Below are 20784 nucleotides of genomic sequence, written 5' to 3'. Positions count from 1 at the left end.
TGAAAGTGTTTTTTTTTTTAATTGAATGATGATCCTCAGATGGCATCAAGCACATTCTGATTTCACCTCCAGGTCCCTTTGAAAAATATCTTATACTAAAAGAATAGCACCTTATACAACACAATGTAATTGCTGGTTTAATTTATACAGGGTTTGTTAACTGGTCCATCTACTCAAAATTATTAGCATTTTATGAGTATTCTATAATTATGAAATTTGGGATAGAAATCAGCCAGTTTTGCTTAACTTCATAACATATACTGTCTCTTTTTCCTAACATAGGAAATGAGAGAAAGCCAGGTGAAACAGGTAAAGATGTCCTAGTCATAGGTCTGATTTTTTTTCTTTTTTGCGGTACGCGGGCCTCTCACTGTTGTGGCCTCTCCCGTTGTGGAGCACAGGCTCCGGACGTGCAGGCTCAGCGGCCATGGCTCACGGGCCCAGCCGCTCCGCGGCATGTGGGATCTTCCCGGACCGGGGCACGAACCCGTGTCCCCTAGATCGGCAGGTGGACTCTCAACCACTGCACCACCAGGGAAGCCCATAGATCTGATTTTGATAGAAGAAAATGGAGGTTTTGAGAGCAAAGACTTTTCCAAAATTGAGTGAAGATGCAGATAGAAGCCATATCGTAGTATCAGGGAACTCAGTATCTACAGCAGGCACCAGTGGTGGGACAGCAGCACATGCATATTTTTGTAATCTCCCAAATATCCCCTTCTTTTTGCAAAATTACTGCTTGTTGCAACAGGAATCCCTTTCCCATCCCCATCTCCATCCCCAACCTGTAAAGACTTCAGCTGGTAATATCCTTAAACTACCACTCTAACTTCTCTCAGTCACAAAATATTTAGGGACAGGATTACCTATACATGCAGATATGGTATTTAGTGGTAAAGGTTGAGCTGGTGAATTTTTGTGTCTGATATAAAAATACTTTGCAAAGTAATGAATTTTATATATCTATGGTATCTGGTCTTCGCGATAAAGCAAAATAAACACTCTAGTGATCAATTAAAATTATATCTTCAGGTATAATTAATTTTCTAAACTCTGGAAGTTATTAACTATTTCTTAGTAAAATCATTAGCTCTTTCCTTGTTCCTCACCACGATTGCTCTGGAATTTTCCAACTTTTGTTTCAGTGACCTCAGGTCAAAGGTGGACTTGGATAAGAATATTATGGTTTATCATTTGTATTTCTATTCCTTAAAATCCATCCTGTAGAGACACATGGACACTATGACAATAGCATATTTGCAGCTGCGTAGGCTGATCCTCTCCTCGTACAGAATTTCAACATAGTGTACAAATAAAAATTAAGCTAAAGAGAAATATGGATTTCATGATTGCAGTCATTTTAAAGCCTTTAACCCCTTGGATGTCATTCCACAGAAATACTGGACCCAAGAGTCCAGCAATTGACCTTTGTGGAAATTTTCATGCCTCTCTCACATGAATCTACTGGTTCTGGTTTCAAAGAATGGTCCTAAGAACCTCAGTTGACACAATTACAGCAGTCTTGTTAAAATGAACTCAAGAAGAATGTAAGTATTTTGTATTTAAATACTAATAATGATGTGAGCTTGAGGATAAGAACTGTTTGTTTGCTTTGAAAGAAAGGGTGTACTGTAGAGAACTGAGTCTCACATTGGTTTGTATTTTGAGTAATATTGTAGCAAGGGTCAGATATTTTTAAAAGCAGGACAATTCAATTAGCGCACTTTCCCTTTGGTATTTGTTACCTGGCAGGAAACTGAGAATGGTGGTTGATCTTACCAGGAAACTGTAGTAGACAGAAATTCTTCATGACCAGTCACAGAAGAGAAGATGGAGTTGTGGAATTTTATGATTCCACTACTTTAGAGTCCTTGAAATTAACTGCCTCAATTTCTTCCTTCCTCTCGACCTTCCTTCCCTTCCTTTGCCGCATTCTGCCCATCAGTCATAGTCCTAAGCTAGTGTGACTTTTTGAGTTAGAGCCGCTGGTACTTTTTGCACTTTCTCTTAATCACAGCAGCCGTAAACTTCTTGTACCCCAAATCCTTACAGAGTTTAAGATGACTTCATTTCAGGAAAGGATCTCCTCTCTAAGAGCTGTGCACTTGTGGGGACATATGGCCAGCAGTTACTAGTCAGCCCCCACCAGAATGATAAAGTTACACAAAGTGGTATTAAGAGAGGGGGTCCATAATATCCAGCTGTAGTGTACAGGCCACTTGGTTCCCCATAAAGTACTGCCTGGACTGCTGATAAAATGTGATCCCTGGGGATCTTGGCCTCAGTGACCCTCAGTTTGAGCCCCTGAATTTGCAAATTTTTGGAATGCATGTCACTTTACTGGTGGCAAGGGCCTATTACTTTCTTGAGATTTTTAAAGGCATCTATGACACTTCAAAATATCCCCCATATAATTTTGTCCTTATGATGGTGCTTCTTTAAAAGGTGTATATGTGGGAGGATTTCATGATACTGTTATATCATGATACAGCCTCACGACATTGTCATATAGTCCGAGGCTAAGCTGGTCAATGACTGCTTCTCCCTACACCTTCCTTTATAATAGGATTCTGGGCCAGAGGTCTGGGTCCTTGTCCTTGAGCAGCACAGTTACACCTGGTTGGTGAAGGGTCCAGACATAGCATAGGAAAGCAGTCAAAAATGAAATTTTGACCAGATTTGCTTTGCTCTCAGTGGTCTCCATTAACACAGATATTACCAAGTAATACATATACTTTTAAATTTCCCTTTACTTGGAAACCAACGGCTTAAAAAAAATGGAAACTAGAGTTTAGCCATCATCAGAAAGACAGAAATATTCATACTGGTCCAACATTGACTCTCGTCCATGGACCAGGAACAGTGGCACGGTGGAATCCAAGTTGGTGCGTGGCCTTCAGCAAATCACTTAATCTCTCTACAGTCTCTACAGTCTGGTTTCCTCATGTGAAACTGGACAAAATGACCTTAAAGTTACTGCATCTCTAAAGTGTTATAATATTATGGAGTTCCCCAAATTACTAATCTGTTACATATCATCTTCTAACCTGTATTTTTTAAAACTCCATTGGATTCTGTGGAATAATTGTTTTGTAGAGCTCAGATTTTATTTGAAAAGTATATAAAGAACTTAGACGTTAGAAAGTCCCACATAAAAACAGTGAGTGAGAATTTTATATCCAGTTTAATAAAAATGAGTTCATGACTTCAATGTTTTTAATGAAAACAATAACTACACTTTGGTGCTTTTTTGAAAATACTGTTTTCTGTATCATAGAATCATATTTTGAAGGAATCCAGGGACTAATTCAGCCTAATCTACTTTAGAGATAAGAAGTCTGAGATCCAAAGAAATCAAGTAACTTTCACTCTGAACAAAAGAAGTTTTCAGGAAAATCTGGCTAATTTCACTTCTAACCAAATGCTTTAAAATAATTTCTGATAAATATTTTAAAAGACTAAGAAAAATCATAAAGGTACTGTGAAATGAAATTCTTACGTTCTATTTTAGTAAACAGAGCTGAGGCTTAAAATAATGTATTTTCATAATAGCTATTGATGAAAGAAATCCACCTTATATTATCACCCTATAAGTGCAAATTTATCACTTCTCTCTTACATTTCTATCATATTCTCCAACAAACCTGGCTACTCTCAGTTCTCCAAGTCAGCTATGCCCTTTTCCACTTCCACACCTTACCTTACTCAGCCTAGACTTCTCTCTCACCAAGACTCCACCTGTCAAAAGTCTACTTACCATGTTCCATGTTCAATGTCCGTTGGCCTGTTAAACCTTCTCTGGTGACCCCAGCCAAAAGCATTCCTTCTTTTTCTTCTAATACCATATGATTTAGTGTTGCCTTAATGACACATTGTAACATATAGTTTTATATGTGTGCAATTGGGCTTCAGACCAAATGAAAGACACTAATGACCTTCTAATTATCAGCTTTCAGAGGAGTCTTTTCCATGCCTTTCTCAATGGCCTCTGACACTATTAACCACTCATTTTTCTAAATCTTCCTCTTGACTTCCTGACAGCACAATTTTCACCTTTGACTGCTGCCTCTCTGTACTTACATTCTTGTTACCCGGTTCTGACTTTCCATCATCTTCCTCTCTCCTTGCTATGGACTGAATTGTGTCCCCAAAATGTGCATGTTGAAGCCCCAAGTTCCAATGTGATGGTATTTGGAGGTGGAGTCTTTGGGAGATAATTAGGTTTAGATGAGCTCATGAGGGTGGAAGACCCTCATGACGGGTTTAGTGCCTGTATAAGAAGAGAGAGCAGAGAGCTTGCTGTCTCCACCATACCAGGATCTAGCTGAAAGGTGGCCATCTGAAGCCAGGAAGAGAGCTCTCACCAGAAACCAAACCCTGCTAGAACCTTGACCTTAGACTTTCCAGCCTCCAGAACTGTGAGAAAATAAATTGATAAGGCCACCCAGACCGGGGTATTTTGTTACAGCAGCCCAAGCGGACTAATGCACTCATCTCTTCTCCTTTATTCCCCCTTCTCTAGTCTATCTCCATTTTACTCTTCTACTTTTAGACAGAAGTCAATACCTATAAAATATCCGGCAAGTATTAGTTAAATGTTAGCTATTATTATAACAGAATGTAAAAAGATGTAAGGACTTTACCCAGATGGACTTGCTCGTTGGGGAAAAACTCAAACTTGCAGTATTTCTAGCTTTTGGACTTCGAACAAAATACATTATCTTCTGAGAGCTTTGAATTGAAGATTTTCTCATTGTTGAGAGGCAGACTTTAGTAGATATGACTAAATATAAGTAATGATAATGTAGACTAAACTCCTTCTTTTGCCAGTGGCTATTTTGTAACAGCCAGGGGCTAGATACCAAAATAATTATATTACCCAAATTTTCTGTATTTAGCTGTGTAATTTGCGTTTTAAGTAACTTGTAAGGTTTTAGCTATAATTTGGTATACCTCACAAAATCTTTGTCTTTCCATTTTTTTCTTTTTTATAACAACCTTGTGAAACACGCTCAGCTCAAATCTCCGTTCATAATCATGTCCTTCCTCTGCTATATTTGTTGAAATTAGCCTTCCCAGAGGGAAAAAGTAATTAAATGATTGAAAGTTTTAATGCTTGCATAGTTCTCTTACCTCTCTTTCATGCCTTCAGCACATAGGTTTATTAACATCTGTGCTCACAAATGGAGTCACTGGTGTCTGCACAGGGAAACCTCAGATAAAAAGCATTTTAATTATTTTCATCTTTAACACAAGAATTCTTTATTTCCACTTGCTGGAAGTGGTCAGGAACTGCTTTTGTTCAATGGTTCCTTTTTATTCTCACTAAATGAGGTTGGGGGGAAGGAAGAAGAAAGGTTACCTGGAAGCTGTAAACCAAAGATTTTTCTGTGTGATGAAGTGTACAACATAATAGAATCAGAGGTCATTTTTTAATTCTAAATAAACAGAAGTTAGGTGGCAAGAAGAGGGTAGATGTACAGCCTGGAAGCTTGATTAAATAGATATTCTTAGTAAAATTTTGAGCTTGAATAAATTTTCTTACATCAGATCTTTATGTTTCACATTTTAAGATAATGCTAAACTTGGAAAAAAAAGGATTGAGAAAACTATTAGATGTGGTGGTCTTCACACAATGGATTCTTTTGTTTTTGATCTCAGTGTTCTGATCAGTGATGTCTAAGTTTTATTTGATGAAAGGAGTGGAAGATTCTTTCTAGGGAATGCAAAGAGATTGCCCTCAAACTGGAGACGAAAGAAGTTAAAGACTTTCATTGTAACTACCTTTCAATTAATTGCATTATTTATGAAGACAAATTAGAAGCAGAATTCATTTCAGATGACAGCTGATGTCTTGAATAGGGCTATGTCAGGTTAAAAAAATTGTTTAGTTTGTCAGGTTGATGGCATCTCTCAGTCATTATCAAATTCATCGCCCTCGCAATATTAATCACTTTTGTGTGGTAGGTGATATATTTAATTCCTCAAAGTTGAATCTAAGGAACACTTCTCCTCTGCCGTCCTCGTTCCCTATATGTGGGCTTGAAAAAAAATCATGAACTTCCCAAGTTTTTATCCGTTTTGTTGATAATTAACCCAATTCAAAACCTATTTCCAAATCCAATGGATTTTAGGAATGCATTCAGAAATCTTTTTTTTTCTACAGTTTTTCTACAGTCTTCGGACTTGGGAAGGTAAGACTGACAGTTTTAGATAGAGTCAGACTAAGGTCTGAATTCTACCGCATCGAATAAGGGTTGTGTGATCTTGGTCCAGTTTCTTAATCTCTGATCTTCAGAGTTCATATCACCTTTATCTCTTTCTCTGTCTCTTTAACTGTATCTATACCTAACATAAGCAGGATAATAATTCACAAAAATCAATATTATACATTGCACAAGGACAAAAACCTTATAAAGAGGGATGTATTTAACACACTAGAATGGGGAATGAGGGAGACTGAGAGTGTATTCTGGGCTAAAAGTGAACAAATGAAACAAGAGTGGTCCTTCCAAGGACTGGGGAGTGATAAGAATTTTTCTTGAACTGAGCAGTGTGATAAACTTTACCTTCTGTATCCAACATTAAAACAAAACAAAGTGATGAAATGTTAGCCCAGTGGTCTTCATCCTTGCCAGTTGCCTTTTCTTTTCTTCTTTCTCTCTATGTGGAAAGTAAACTCACAGGTCTTCCTTCAGAATAATCTCTAGGAATTTTTTCTTTTTTTTTTGTTTTCTTTTTAATCTAGGAATTTTTTCTAGCTATATTTGTAAAATATTTTTAAACGTAAGATTTTCATAACATATATCAAATAAATAATAAAACCCTACTTTTAAGCACTAAATAATTTTGCTGTCTTACGTTTCCCAAATAATTTCATAGTGCATTACAGAATACCCCCGTACGGGATGAACAAAAATATGAAGAGATTAAAATAATACCTGACACATAATCGAAGTTCAGTAAATGGTGGCTTGAATTAGTAATTTATAATTATTATGTATCTACCTTTATCATTTTCCCACAATCAGAGTACCTATTCAATGCACAAAGATTCTGAGAATAGGAGATTCTGAATTGTGTGCAACTAAAAATACAGGAACTTCTCTTTAAATTATTTGTTTATGAAAATAGAGAATGGGATTTAGGATTGTGAGAAAAATACTGATAATCTGAAAACAGCATGTCTTGGGAAAAAAAGTGCCAATTTTTCAGGGTAACAATATTAACTTTACCACATAGCTACCCTGTATAAAAGGTGTGTGACCTTGAGCTGTCACTTAGCTGTTCAAAACTCCATTTCTCCATATGTAGCGGGTAGTAAGGAAAAGTACAGTGAAATCCTTAGTGCAGTGCCTGACACAGAGCGAGCATCAATAAAAATTAGCTCATAATATTAATATTAGTTCTATACTTGCAGTTGGCTGTAGGCACAGGAGTAAATAAAATTACGGAGGGTCAGACACTATAGTTATAAACTTACTTTGGTGATCAGATGGCTTCCATTGGAAAGCTTTGTTGCTAGCTTTTTAGCAAACATACGTTCATTGATTCTTTTAACAACTCCCTGTTGCACTTTCTTTTTCTTTGCATTTTTAATGCTTTTGGAGCTTTAAAGCAATATTCGCAACAATATTTTCACTGAATGGTAAAATATTCTCATTCTTATTTTATCACTAGGTTGAAGATTTATATCTCCCTGTTTCCAAAAGCACTGGAGGCAGCAAGCTTTAGGCAGCTTATGCATTTTCACGGGGTCCAAAGTGCAAAAAGACGTGAAACATAAAATAGTACTACCTCCATCTAGAAGCAGCAGAAGGATTAAGTGCTTGCAAATACCAGATATGAGCATAACACTTAAATCCAAATCTAGTATCCCAGTATAGTTTTCTAGCAGCTGACAAGAGCCACATGGTTTAAACCACGTTTGCATTTTCTAACAACAATAATCATAGAGACTTTTTTTTTTTTTTTTTTTTTTTTGCGGTACGCGGGCCTCTCATTGTTGTGGCCTCTCCCATTACGGAGCACAGGCTCCGGGCGCGCAAGCTCAGCGGCCATGGCTCACGGGCCCAGCCACTCCACGGCACGTGGGATCTTCCCGGACCGGGGCACGAACCCGTGTCCCCTGCATCGGCAGGCGGACTCTCAATCACTGCGCCACCAGGGAAGCCCGAGACATTTTTTAAATTCAGTGATTTCAGAATCTACTACTGAATGCATGTCTTTCATTTTGCAGAGAAAACAAAATTTCAGCGAAGAGACCTCCCAACTTTTACTCCCATCTAGAACATTTGGTACTAACTCTTAGCTCTGTCTGCTTCGCTCTTCACTGAGAAGAAAAGTGCTCTGCTGTTATTTCAGGCTAATCCCATTCTGCCTTCTCCTTAGAACCTCAAAATTTTGGAGGTGGATGGAAGGAAAAGACTATATATAAAAGAGTTATGGACTCATCACAGAAATGGAAGGGAACCCGGAGAAAGTTGTGTCCTACAACCCACAGAGGAGAGAATGTCAGGAAGGGGAGAGGTCATGACGTTCAAGATTTAAGTAAAATCTTAATCTTGGACTGGAAGGTGTTCCATGAAATTATCCGTGGATAATGTATAGATAACCCTGGTAAAACTAGTTTTAGGGAGGAGCTTTATTTTAAGATAGAGAGAAAGAAGTTGATGATAGAGGAGAAAACAGGACGTGTTAGGAACAAGGTTCTCTATCTTTCAAGGAATACTTTTCAGTCATTCTGTTTAACATCTTGAAAGTAAAGACCTCTCCTTCCTTCCTTTCTCTTGTCCTTGGATTGTAGGACACAACTTGCTCTTGGTTCCCTTCCTTCTTTGTGATGACTCCCTAACCTTTTTCATATAGTCTTTCCCCTCTGCCAACCTCTTGATCTTCAGAGTTCTTGTTTTGGCCCTTTCTCCACTCCCTCCTGAGTGGTTGTTTCCACTTGCAAAGCTTCACCTACTACAGTTAGCTAGAAATGAATGATGTTCAAATCAACATTACTAAATCGGATGACTCTTTTTGTTTTCTGGACCCAGAGATCCGGCCACTGCCTGAGGCCCTCTTTGAGGACGTGCCCGACCTTGCAAACTTACTGGACCTAAAATTAAATATATCTTCCTTCCTTCCCTCCACCCCCCAACTTTCTTCTTCTCCTCTGAGTAGTAAGGACAGCTCAGGCCACCCATTTTCCAGGTCAGTCTAGTATATCTGGAGTCACTCATGACTCCCCCTCTCTCTGATTCCACGTATCAAGCTCCCCAGCAAGACCAATGGGCAAGTTCTCCACAATATCCCCCAAAGAGCTGGCTCCACTGTGACTACTTTCATTCTGACCCTCATAATTTCTTATAGAAATGTTTACTGTAATTGCCTCTTAACTGGTATCATCCTTCATACTTGCCCCCTTCAATCGATTATCTAAACTACTGCCAGAGACACCTTTTGAAAATGTAACTTAAAAAATTATTTTAGGGGCTTCCCTGGTGGCACAGTGGTTGAGAGTCCACCTGCTGATGCAGGGGACACGGGTTCTGCCCCTGTCCGGGAAGATCCCACATGCCGCGGAGCGGCTGGGCTCGTGAGCCATGGCCGCTGGGCCTGCGCGTCCGGAGCCTGTGCTCCGCAACGGGAGAGGCCACAACAGTGAGAGGCCCGCATACCGCAAAAAACAAAAACAAGAAAACAAAACAAAACAAAATTATTTTACTATCCTTAAAACCTTTTATTGTCTCTATATAGCTTTTAGAATTAACTCAAAATTCTTACTAGGGCTTACAAGATGCTTCGGGGTCTGACTCTTGGTTACTCCTGCTTACCTGCCGTGTTTCTACTCTGTACTTCATGCTCCAGGCTCACACACACTGAAAAGTTGCAGTTCTTTACGTGTACCAGAAGTTTCCACACTCCTACACCTTCGTCTTACTGTTCCATCTGTCAGACGCTCCCTGCTTCTGCACATGCTTGTTTCTGGATTTGAGTGCAAGTCAACATTTTCCCCTCTCTCCTCCTAGGCTTTCCTCCCCGCCTCTCCTCACCTGACTTCTCCTGTCTCTGAAAGTAAAGGTTAGAATCACCTCCTCTGAGGAGAATTTTCAGATCTACTCCCATACTTATAATCCAAATTTGTCACCTGTTTTATAAGATTTGTAGATCGTTTATAGATTTAGAGATTCTTTCAATGGTGGGACACAACATAAAGACACTCAGATAGATGAAAGGAAAAACCTTTGTTACTTACAGCTCCAAGTGAGAGAAGGGTACCACTCAGGGCTACACATTGGGTTACACCCAGGACAGGGTAACAAGCAAGCTGATAGGAGGTGACTTATATATGGCAAGTGGGGTGGGATTAGGCTAAACTCAGTCTTCCTGGGGATTAGGTACTCTGAATAATTCCACAACCCCAAGGGAGAAGGGGGCATCCCTGGATGTTAGGTACCTGGGAACCTCTGGAAGTTCGGTCTGTGTGTATCTTAACTCTAGGATGTCTGATAAGGGAAGTATTCAGTAGTTGGGGTGGGAGCTTATTCTGTGTAGGGGAACTGAGGGTTTTGAGCCATGGCTTCAAAACCAAGTCAAAACAGCACTTGTGGAGTATTACATCATACACCACATAGAGCCAAGGGCATGTCTCTAATAGAGCCTCTCACAATGGATTATAAAGTTTCTCTTCTTGTCTATCTCCCCCACTAGGCTTTAATCTCTTTTGTATCCTCAGGACCTAGTATGTGACTGAAATAAAGTGTTTACTTTTATTAAATGACCCTGTATTTGTTCAGGGTTTAAAATAGAAAGATCCTTGTAATAAAGTATGCTTTGTTTAAAAGTAAGGGCATGTTCCCCTTGTTATGATCTGTTTCTCTTTATTAAACAAGAAGAATTATATAATGCATGGCTTTGGCTCTTAGGAAACCCAGCACTACATTGAAGGCTTAATTGCAGAGACTCTTTTAAACCTATATTCCTAATTTAGTTTTCTCCACCCCACTTCATAACATGGTTCTTGTTTTGCTGAAGTGGTTATTTTTTTGTACCTTTCCCCCTCTTTTTAAACCATAGCTTTAGTGGTTCTATTATAGATATGTTTTAGATCGTACACAGCCTCAAATCATCTTTGGAAGTAGATGGAATATAAATGGAATAAAACTAACCAAATTCAATCCTAGATTTATCACTTGGCTTCTTTTAAAGCATCATAGACAGTACTTTAAACCCCAGATTTAGAAAAGATATGAACCTGTCATTCAGTGGAATAGCTTGCCTGTTTGTTCTCAGAAATCCCGGGTATCGTTGTCAATGCCAGAGCGTGTCAGGAGAACAAAGACTGACCTCCACACCATAAGGGTGGGAAGACTACCTAGGGCTTTGTAGAGCCTAGAGCCTGATACTGAGCAACCAGTTCATAAAGACAGGATATATGTATGATTATTAATGGGAGTCAAGGGCAAAGCTGTGATAAGGATGCAGGCTGTCATTTCCAATCATTTTCTTGTCACAGGACAAGGAGTAAGACACAAAACCTAAGGGAAAGGTCTGGGGTCACTATTCAGAAGTCAGGCTACATACTGAGTCCTCAGTAGATAAATACATATTCTGAGCATATGAGTTCTGAAGGCGGGTGGAGGTGCTACCTATAAGCACAGGCCCAAAGCAGGGTTAAAATTTGAGCCAAAGAAGGAGATAGGTGGGAAAGGGCTTTGAACCCTGACACTGAAAGCTTTTCAGAGACCGTCTCTTCAGTAGTCGTAAGACAAGAACATAACCATCAACCTAACAATCAAGACCACGTGACTCCTGCCCCTGCACACTTGCTGGTTTGGGTGGATTAAGGCTACTGGGTTATATGGGGCATCCCCAGGGAAAGACAAGTCTCCCCAAGGCTCGGTCCTCTGGATTGACATGTCCTCCACAAACTCAGCAAGCATAGTCTATGTACTCTCCCTTCAGACACATTAATTCATCCAGAGATCAAATTCTAGAACCTAAGTAATTACAATTTGGAAGTAATTCTGGCTATGTCCATTAGTAATAATAATGACAATGATTTAAAAAATCTTATCTCTAATCCTCACAACAACCTTAAGAGGGAGATATTATTACTCTCATTTTAAAGATAATGAAACCAGGGTTCACAGAGGTTAATAGGACAGCTTTGGAATCACAGGCTTGGGTTTACAGCCCTGTAGATGACTGGTCTGAAATCAATAAGCACCATGGGGAAGTATGCTGAAATGTGCTTTATAATTTTTGAAGGGGAGAAAGGAGTTGAGTACATCTGCCCTGTAACCTTTGCTAAGCTTCTCTCTTCCAGGCTGTATGGTATGGTAATTTAGTCTTATTTCATCCCATGCTTGGGAATTTAAGTAGATTCCCTGTGTTCCCCCTTGGAAGTAAAAGTTGGCTCCTTCTGTAGACTCCCGCACTGGTTGGTCTGGGCTGCGGTGGGCTGGCCTTCTGTCTGGGCAAGGATACCAGTCAGACACTTAAGCTTTCACAACAGAATGTCAACCTTGTCTCCCCAGTGTCTGGTGTCTAAATCTTATGGCTCTCACTTCAATCGACAATGTAGAGATTCTGCACTACAGGCTTGTGTTAGAGGATTTGACTGTGAACTGAATGGGAGCCAGCATTCATCCAAATTTCCCTTAAGACATCTGATATACAGAGTGCATAGCAGAAAGATCACAAACCTTGGTGCCAAAAAGCTCTAAGTTAGAATCCCAGCTTTGCACCCACTAGCTGTGTGAATGTGGGCCTGTTGTTAAATGATAACAATGGCTAATATTTATGGAGTGTGTGCTATCTGTTGGGGCACAGTGTTAATCTTATATTCACTGTTTCATTTACACTTCATAAAGCCCTGAGAGGTAGGTGCTCTTGTTATCACTCTTTTAGCAATGTGAAGAATGAGACTTAGAAAGTTTAAGCAACTTGAGGAAAAACATTCAGCATGTAAGTGGTAGATATGGAATATGCCTTTTGGGCATAGCTGATCAATTGAATCCAGTTACGTTAAAACAAACAAGCACATCTGTTCAAAAAAGGTGTTTGGATGTTTGGACTCTATTGTTAAAGCATTTTAAGGAAGGAAAAGACACCAGTTAAAATTTAAAGGGCTCACAATGCAGTGCAGTGTGGAAAACGGGTTAGCCATATGTAAATCAAGGAGAACCAGTAGGGATTATTGCCTTCTGGTTAGACTGGTGAGAGATCTAGCACTTTGGACTGTCAGAGTTAAGACACCAGGAAACTGCAGGGGTTTTTTCCTATGTATATTCAACCATATGAATTTTTTTAAAAATCTATCAAGACAAAAAACAAATTATTCTGCTGACTCTTTTTTTAAGACTCTTTTAAATTTTTATTTTGTATTGAAGTATAGTTGATTTACAGTGTTGCATTAGTTTCAGTTGTACAGCAAAGGGATTTGGTTATACATATACATATATCTATTCTTTTTCAGATCCTTTTCCCTAATAATGTAGGTTATTAGAGTATTAGCCATATGAATTTTATTTTACAAAAAAATAGTATCATATAGACCATATACAATTTTGTAGTTTGAGTTTTCACAGTTTTAAAATTAATTTTATCAAAATCAGTGTAATCATTTGTATTATATACGTTCTAAGAACATAGGGTGTGCTTCAGACTCTAAAATTTTGCTGTATTATTCAATAACAACCTAATGGTTTGTAACAAAGTAAAAAGAAAGGTGTTCCAAGACTTATTCTTGTCTGACATTGTTTAAATCTTGATTTGAAGGTTTTATATTGTATGGTTTCATATTTACTAGAAGCCTTCATCATCCTACCACCATCCCTACCAAATGAGATTCATAGATTATAAACCAATAGCAAGAAGAGTGCCTTTGCCTGTTCTACTTTGCCATAATCTCAGTGCCCACATTCATTTATTTTAGAAGTGAATATAGTATATGGCTCAAACTTTTAGTAATTGCAGTAGAATGGTTGGATTGATTTTCTGCCTCTAACATTTTCTCTTTCATATGTTGGTAAAAATTTTATGATTTCAACATCTCTTCTGAATTCAAAGGAAAAGAATGCAAATTTATTATTATATCAAACCAGTTAATTAGTATTCTTTTGACTAGGGAGAATGCTCTGATTCCTACAACTCACATTTTAAAAATTCTTTAAGTTTGAAAACAGTCTAATTTCAACCTGGCCTTATTTCCAAAAGAAAGTGATTTAACAATCTTCTGTATTTCTCATTATAACTTTTATGCAAACCTGTGGTATAAGAACTATACTGTTTCATCTCTTAGTATTTCCACGAGACTAGTGATGGTTTCGCTAAGTGCCGTATCACATACATATCAGAACAATGGATTAAAACTAGAAAGAAAAAATTGTGTGTCAGTCTCTGCAGCCCCACTCTGAATGTCGAAACAGACTGTCCTGCTTTGTCACACAGTTGATTAAACCCATGGTACGAGGAATTTAAACTTGTATAGAATCATCGAAATAGAAAATGTAAGATGTGGAAGAATAGCCTTCCTTCATTCCAATGACTGACATATTTGCTAACCCTTCTCCTTGTAGAATGCATAAATTAATAAGTGCAGAATCTCAAATTCAGTAGGCTATATCCTACACTGGAAGCAAAAATTATGAGATCAAGAATAATTGCTATTCCATGTGACCCATTAAAACAGGTCTCATTTAATGCAATACGGCTTAAAATTGTATCTCTTTCAAGTAGGCTAACCTGAATATAGGCACCCTTTTTTGCACTTTACAGCAAAACTGAGCAATTCCCTCAACCATCCCGATCAGAGGACCTTGAACTGAGAGCACATGTTTAATGATGCCTGGAATAGCTATTGATTAAACACTGACAATGTTCAGAGGAATTGAGAATCAAAAAGCCTCCCCATGGCCAGCTCTGCCAGGCTCACTTCTTAATAGATGGCAAAGGAGGATTCTAAATGAGATCTGCTGCCCTGCTCATCCTCAGAACTCCACAGGCAGTGGGATTAATTTCTGCTTCGCAGTCCTTTGGAACTACCATGTCTGAAATGTCCAAAATGAATACAGATGTCCCTCCTTTTTTATTTCCTTGTTCCTCCTTTTTGAGGAAAAAAAAGTTCTCATATGAATTGAATGCATAGAATGATATTGCTTTAAATGTGGAATGAATGAAAATTCACCATTAATTAATACATAAAGAATAGGACAAATCCTGGGATGATAATTCAGGCTGAATAATTCCCCAAATCAAGCAAGCAAACAACAACAAAAAGGTTAAAAGAAAATAAAGAATAAGAGTAAATAAAAAGGAAAAAAAGGATTTGAAGCCAGAACTAATATTCACACTGCCATTGCTCTGTTGAGTTGGTTAGTATCCAGAGGCTTAGATATTTTTAGGCTATTCTTTTGTCTGAGTGGGAGATTGTGACCCAGAACTGTGAAGTAAGGCTGTTTCTACACTTAAAAAAACACGATTTTCAATGGTGGAACCACCCAACTGTTTTACCTTCAACAAACATTGATGGAACACCTAGGGGGTGTCAGGCACATTGCTTGATGCTTTCCCTTTTAAAGTTATTTAATCCCCCCTATGATCCTGTGAAATACTCATTATAATCATTTTAAAGATGTGAAAACTGAAGCTTGGAGGAATTAAATAAATCTCCTATTATCAAACAATCAGTAAATAGGCACGACTAAAGTCACACTGCTAGAAATGGTCAGAGCAAGGATTAAAATCCAGATATTTTGAATAATATTCTGTTGAGCTAAATACCATATTATACTCTCCTTCGTTTAATAATGCACATTTAATGAAAGGTTCTGTGGGAAGCTCAGACTTTTTTTTTTTTATTGTAGTTTGTTCTTTTGCTCCTTTTTTTTCCTGATATCCTAAGGATTACATCCTTAGGGTAAAACATTTTTGGAAGTACAAACAAGTATAAAAAGGGAGAGAATGAAGGAATCACAACCCTACCACTCGAAAACAGCTGTTGTTATTTGGACTTCTTTCATTTCAGTTTTTTCTCTTCATAATTTAGACCATGTTACCTTTTGTTATCTATTCATATAACAACATACATATTACACACGCTCCCACACACACACATACACACCTTCAGTAGACAGTAAGCTAAAACTATTTCTAAAGCTGACTTATTGTGGCAAATACCTTTTGATATTTATATAAACACACATATTATGGGATCTTTTATCTCTTCTTAAGAATGCGGACATTAATATTTATTTGCATATATTGTCTAGATATTTTTATTGTTTTCTAGGCAATATTTCAAGCAGGAGGATTAAAGAAGTTAAAAGAAAGCATATTTAAAAAAATTTTTAAAACCTATTATCAAAATGTTTTCAAATTTTCATATGATTTATTGATCCATTACCATTATATGATAGTTCCTGTCTTATTTTTACTGGCATCAAATTTTATTCTCCCTTTCAGTGTTTACTAATTTGATAAGTAAAACCACTCACATCCTTTTACTTCTTTTCAGATTCTAAAAGTATATGTGTCATTTGTATTTCCTTTTATGAGTTTGCTGCTGAGGTACGTTTTCTAAATTTTAATTGTGAATTTTGTACTTAAGAAATATAGATATAGATGTAGATAAGATATATGTACACACACATATATATTGCTTTATAAAGCAAGTATAATCATTTTCTGTCATACTTGTTACAAATATGTTATCATAACTTTTCTGAGCATAAAAGCAATATGTGTGTATCACAATTTAGAATATATATACGAAAAAAATGGAAAAGAGTAAAAAATCAATACCATCACTCAGAATTAATCATTGTCAATATTTTTGTTAAACTGGTGGAAATTTGGGTACTGAGGCCTGGAAAGATAATTGGGGCAGAGCTAGAGACAAATCTAAAAGAGGTTCCTTGTACTTCCAGCACTTTTGCTGTCTGTCTATCTATGTATCTATCTATCTATATATGTGTATATCTATTGTCTATATCTATCATTTATCTAGTTATCTATTATCAATCATCTAAGTGGTTTTAAGAGCTTTTGAACTAGGACTGTCTGTCCTCCTTTCTCAGAAGATGAGATTGTGTCTTAATTCTTTGAATTGTAACATAATGAAAGTCAGGACTCCAAGGGAAAGACTCATCAAAGGGTTCCAACTGTCTGTATTCCCTAATTCTAACAATACCACCCTTCATCGGCCCTAACATAGCTGCTACATGACAGTGGGATTCTTCTCAGGGCCCTGGAGCTAGTGCAGAAGGAATTCTTTGCAGAGGGGCTGCTAAACACTGAGGTTTTCTGGCAGGGACAACCAAGCAACTCTTCAGAGAAAAACTTCTGACCTTTAACATGGTTTTATTCAAGACAACAAATAAGGGCCTGTGGCCACATTAATTCAATATATATTTAAAGTTTGGGACATTAGTGGATATTCATTTCCATGATATTATGTAAAAATGCATAATTTTAACAGCCTAAAAGCATTGATCTTAAAGAGGAAATTTTGAAGAGAACAATTAGACAAGCATGATTATTAGTCTTCAAAAGGGACCATTAAGATGATGCAGAATTCCCTATCTTTAACTGTAGATTTGGAAAGCAGTTTCTTAAGAGAGGTATGTAAGCCTTGAGGAGGCAGTGTCCTCAGTCTGCTAATTTCAGCTTTTTCCCACAAGGCAGAAAAATGACAAAGTGGAACAGTATTGAATGGGAGTTAACATACACTTCTTTTTCTTTCCCAACAGAAATGAAATCATTCTTTATATAACTTTCAGCAGCTCTTTTTAAAATGTAATATATAAAAAAAAATATGTAATATATACCCTCTTCTATGCTATTATATATTTGACAAAATCATTTAATGACTGCTATTCCTTTTTTATGCTAAAGAATTTCTTTAATGATTTACCTGTTTGTGGACTTTTTTGTGTTCTCTCTCTCTGCTGCTGTAGTGAACACAGTCACTGATGAGCACACTTATAGCCAAATCTTGGACTATCTCCAGAATTATTTCCTTAGAATGAATCAAGCTACATAGAATGACTACCTCAGAAATGATGTTTATTGTCAACTCATCCTCCAGAAAATAACAATTTAAATTTTCTATCAGCAGTATTTTAGGAAAACCTGCCCTTTTTTATTATGCCCAAATAAGACATATAGAATATCTTTTATTTTATCACGTTTCCCAACAGGATAGGTGTCGTTGACTGTGTTCCCTAAAAAATAGACTTCAAGATTTTTGTGCAAAAGATTTACTGGGAACAACACAAGTGAGAGGTTAGGGAAGCAGGATAAGACAAAGGGTGAAATTGAAGTGCAATGCAATTTCAACAAGGGTTCTGCCGACCTTTACAGAGAATTTGAGAGCTGGGGTTTCCCTTCAAAATTGTGCAGGCTTGAGGCAAGGAGATTGGGACTTGATACCCTTGTAACAACCTGCAGGCTGCCCTGGGAGGAGCATGACCTTGAATGAGGAGTTTCTCTTCAACTCAGGGCAACTCTTCTGGAGAAAGACTTGGCTGTGAGCTACGTGCTGCCAACAGGTCCAGCAGTTGAGGAATCAGTGTGGTTCAGCTGGGTAGTGTTGCCTGAGCTGCTACTGCAGACCATGCCTTGTGCCACTCAGATCTACTTGCTTTTGTAATTGCTTGCTTGCTAATTAGGGGGAACAGCTCCTCCAGTTTGCTTTCTTTTCCGGGAAAATTTGCAACAGTAAGGTTAGTGAAATGAACTACAATCCCTGCCACTGTAGCTGGTCTTGAAGCTGAAACTGATGCTCAACATCCTTTTTCTCATTACAGTTCTAGATTTTTCTCACCCTCCTTCCATTACCAAGTATCATAGGTAGAGCTCTCTGGGAAACAGACTCTGAGATGTGCACACAGGACACTTATTGAAGAGAGCTCTTGGGGACAACACATGTGAGAGGTGAGGGAAGCAGAACTGAGTTAGGTGGATGAATGAATAGAGATGCAGTGCAACCAGCCTCAGGCAATCCTGTAGAAATGTCAGAGCTAGAATAGCTTTTCAGATTGGCCCCATCTTGGCACAAGGCGGCAGGACTTTGTACTCTAGAATTGGGCCAGTCATTAGATGAAGGCTGCTAGAGTACAGCATGTGACCATGGCCAAGGTGTCTCTCTTCAGCTAATGACGCTTCTGGAGAGGGACTCAGCTGAAATCTGTCAGTTGCCAACACCCCTAGCAGCTGAAGTAATGAGCATTTCAGTCCCAAAATGGAATCTGGGCAACACACTATGTTATCCGTTACAGTAGTTTAAAATGGCATCTCATTATTAATGTCATTTGTATTATTTGATATGTATTAACACATGCATTTTTTTTTCATTGCTTGCTTATTTCTTCCATTTTTCTATGTAGGTAATATATCATTGATTTGGGTTTTTTGGTCACATATGTTACAAATATTTTGTTTTTCAATTTTTCAATTATTGTTTTTCAGTATGTTCATGTTTAAATTTTATTTAGCACAATATATTTATATGTTTTCCTTTTGTGTTTCTTTCTTTCATTTGAGTTTTAAGAGCCTTTTATCCAGCTTATAAATAAGTACAGATAATTTTATCTAGTAATTTCATAGTTTCATTTTGTTAGATTTAAATGTTTAATCCATTTAGAATTTATTGTGGTATATGGTGTAGGGCAAGGACTTAAATTATGTGTGTTTTCCAGATAGTTCAACAATTATTCCAGCACCATTTATGAGTGATACTTCTCATGTTCGATGATTTTCGGCTTTCTTGGTAATATAGTAAGTATATTAAGTTCCTTTATAAACCAAGTTTCATCTATCAGATATTATTAAGCATCATATCAATCAACCTGCTTATACTAATGTCAGAAACATATTGCCTAAATTATTATAGTTTTACACTATGGCTAATTACTCAGTTGAGCTAACCCACCAGAGGGAACAAGTTATTGACACAAGAGTACATGATTATGGTCATCTTAGATACTGAAATTTTTACATTTTTATGCTTATATGGACACATCTATATTTCCTCACTTCTGACCGTTGGTCTATGCATTTTTCCATTTGACAACTATTTAAATGCATTTTGAAAATGTCACACTCTTGTCTTCTCTTTTTTCCCCTCTTCTTTTCCCTTACAGTCAATTTTTGAAAACTATTAGTTAGTTGCATGTTTCTTTTTAAATTTCCTGCATTTTCTGTTTCAGGCCTGAGCATATGATACAAAATAAATATTTATCAAGTGTTAAATGAATAAGATCATCATTCACTTTCTGCGTCAGCTTGGCTCTTGATTTCTCCATACTACAAATCATGTGTGGAATACTTTAACAATGTGCGAGGAAAATATTAAAAAAATGTTATGTTGAAATACACTGAAATATAGATATGTACTTTTCTGTCCTTTGTTTTTGTTTTCTAAAAAGATGTCATTCAGGGCTTCCCTGGTGGCACAGTGGTTGAGAGTCCGCCTGCCGATGCAGGGGACACGGGTTCGTACCCCGGTCCGGGCAGATCCCACATGCCCCGGAGCGGCTGGGCCCGTGAGCCATGGCCGCTGAGCCTGCGCATCCAGAGCCTGTGCTCCGCAGTGGGAGAGGCCACAACAGTGAGAGGCCCACGTACCGCAAAAAAAAAAAAAAAAAAAAAAAAAAAAAAAGGTGTCATTCATGAAACTTTGAATATTTAAGCTAGGTTTGGTTTCAGGGAAGTTATAGAGACTAAGTTTGAAGGCCTCCAAACACGATTGAAAATTTTGGAATTCATAGGATGGAAAAGCTAGATGGT

The 20784-nt window shown here is 37.7% G+C and overlaps 1 protein-coding gene across 1 annotated transcript in view; it reads left to right on the top strand.

Moving 5' to 3' along the window:
• The window catches only part of LOC112404936 (EGF-like and EMI domain-containing protein 1), a 184734-nt gene that overhangs the window by 57601 nt on the left and 106349 nt on the right, over nt 1-20784 (top strand).

Source organism: Neophocaena asiaeorientalis, unplaced genomic scaffold (genome assembly GCF_003031525.2).
Source record: "Neophocaena asiaeorientalis asiaeorientalis breed wild unplaced genomic scaffold, Neophocaena_asiaeorientalis_V1.1 scaffold560, whole genome shotgun sequence".
Lineage (NCBI taxonomy): Eukaryota > Metazoa > Chordata > Mammalia > Artiodactyla > Phocoenidae > Neophocaena > Neophocaena asiaeorientalis.
This window is presented reverse-complemented; position numbering and strand designations above follow the sequence as displayed.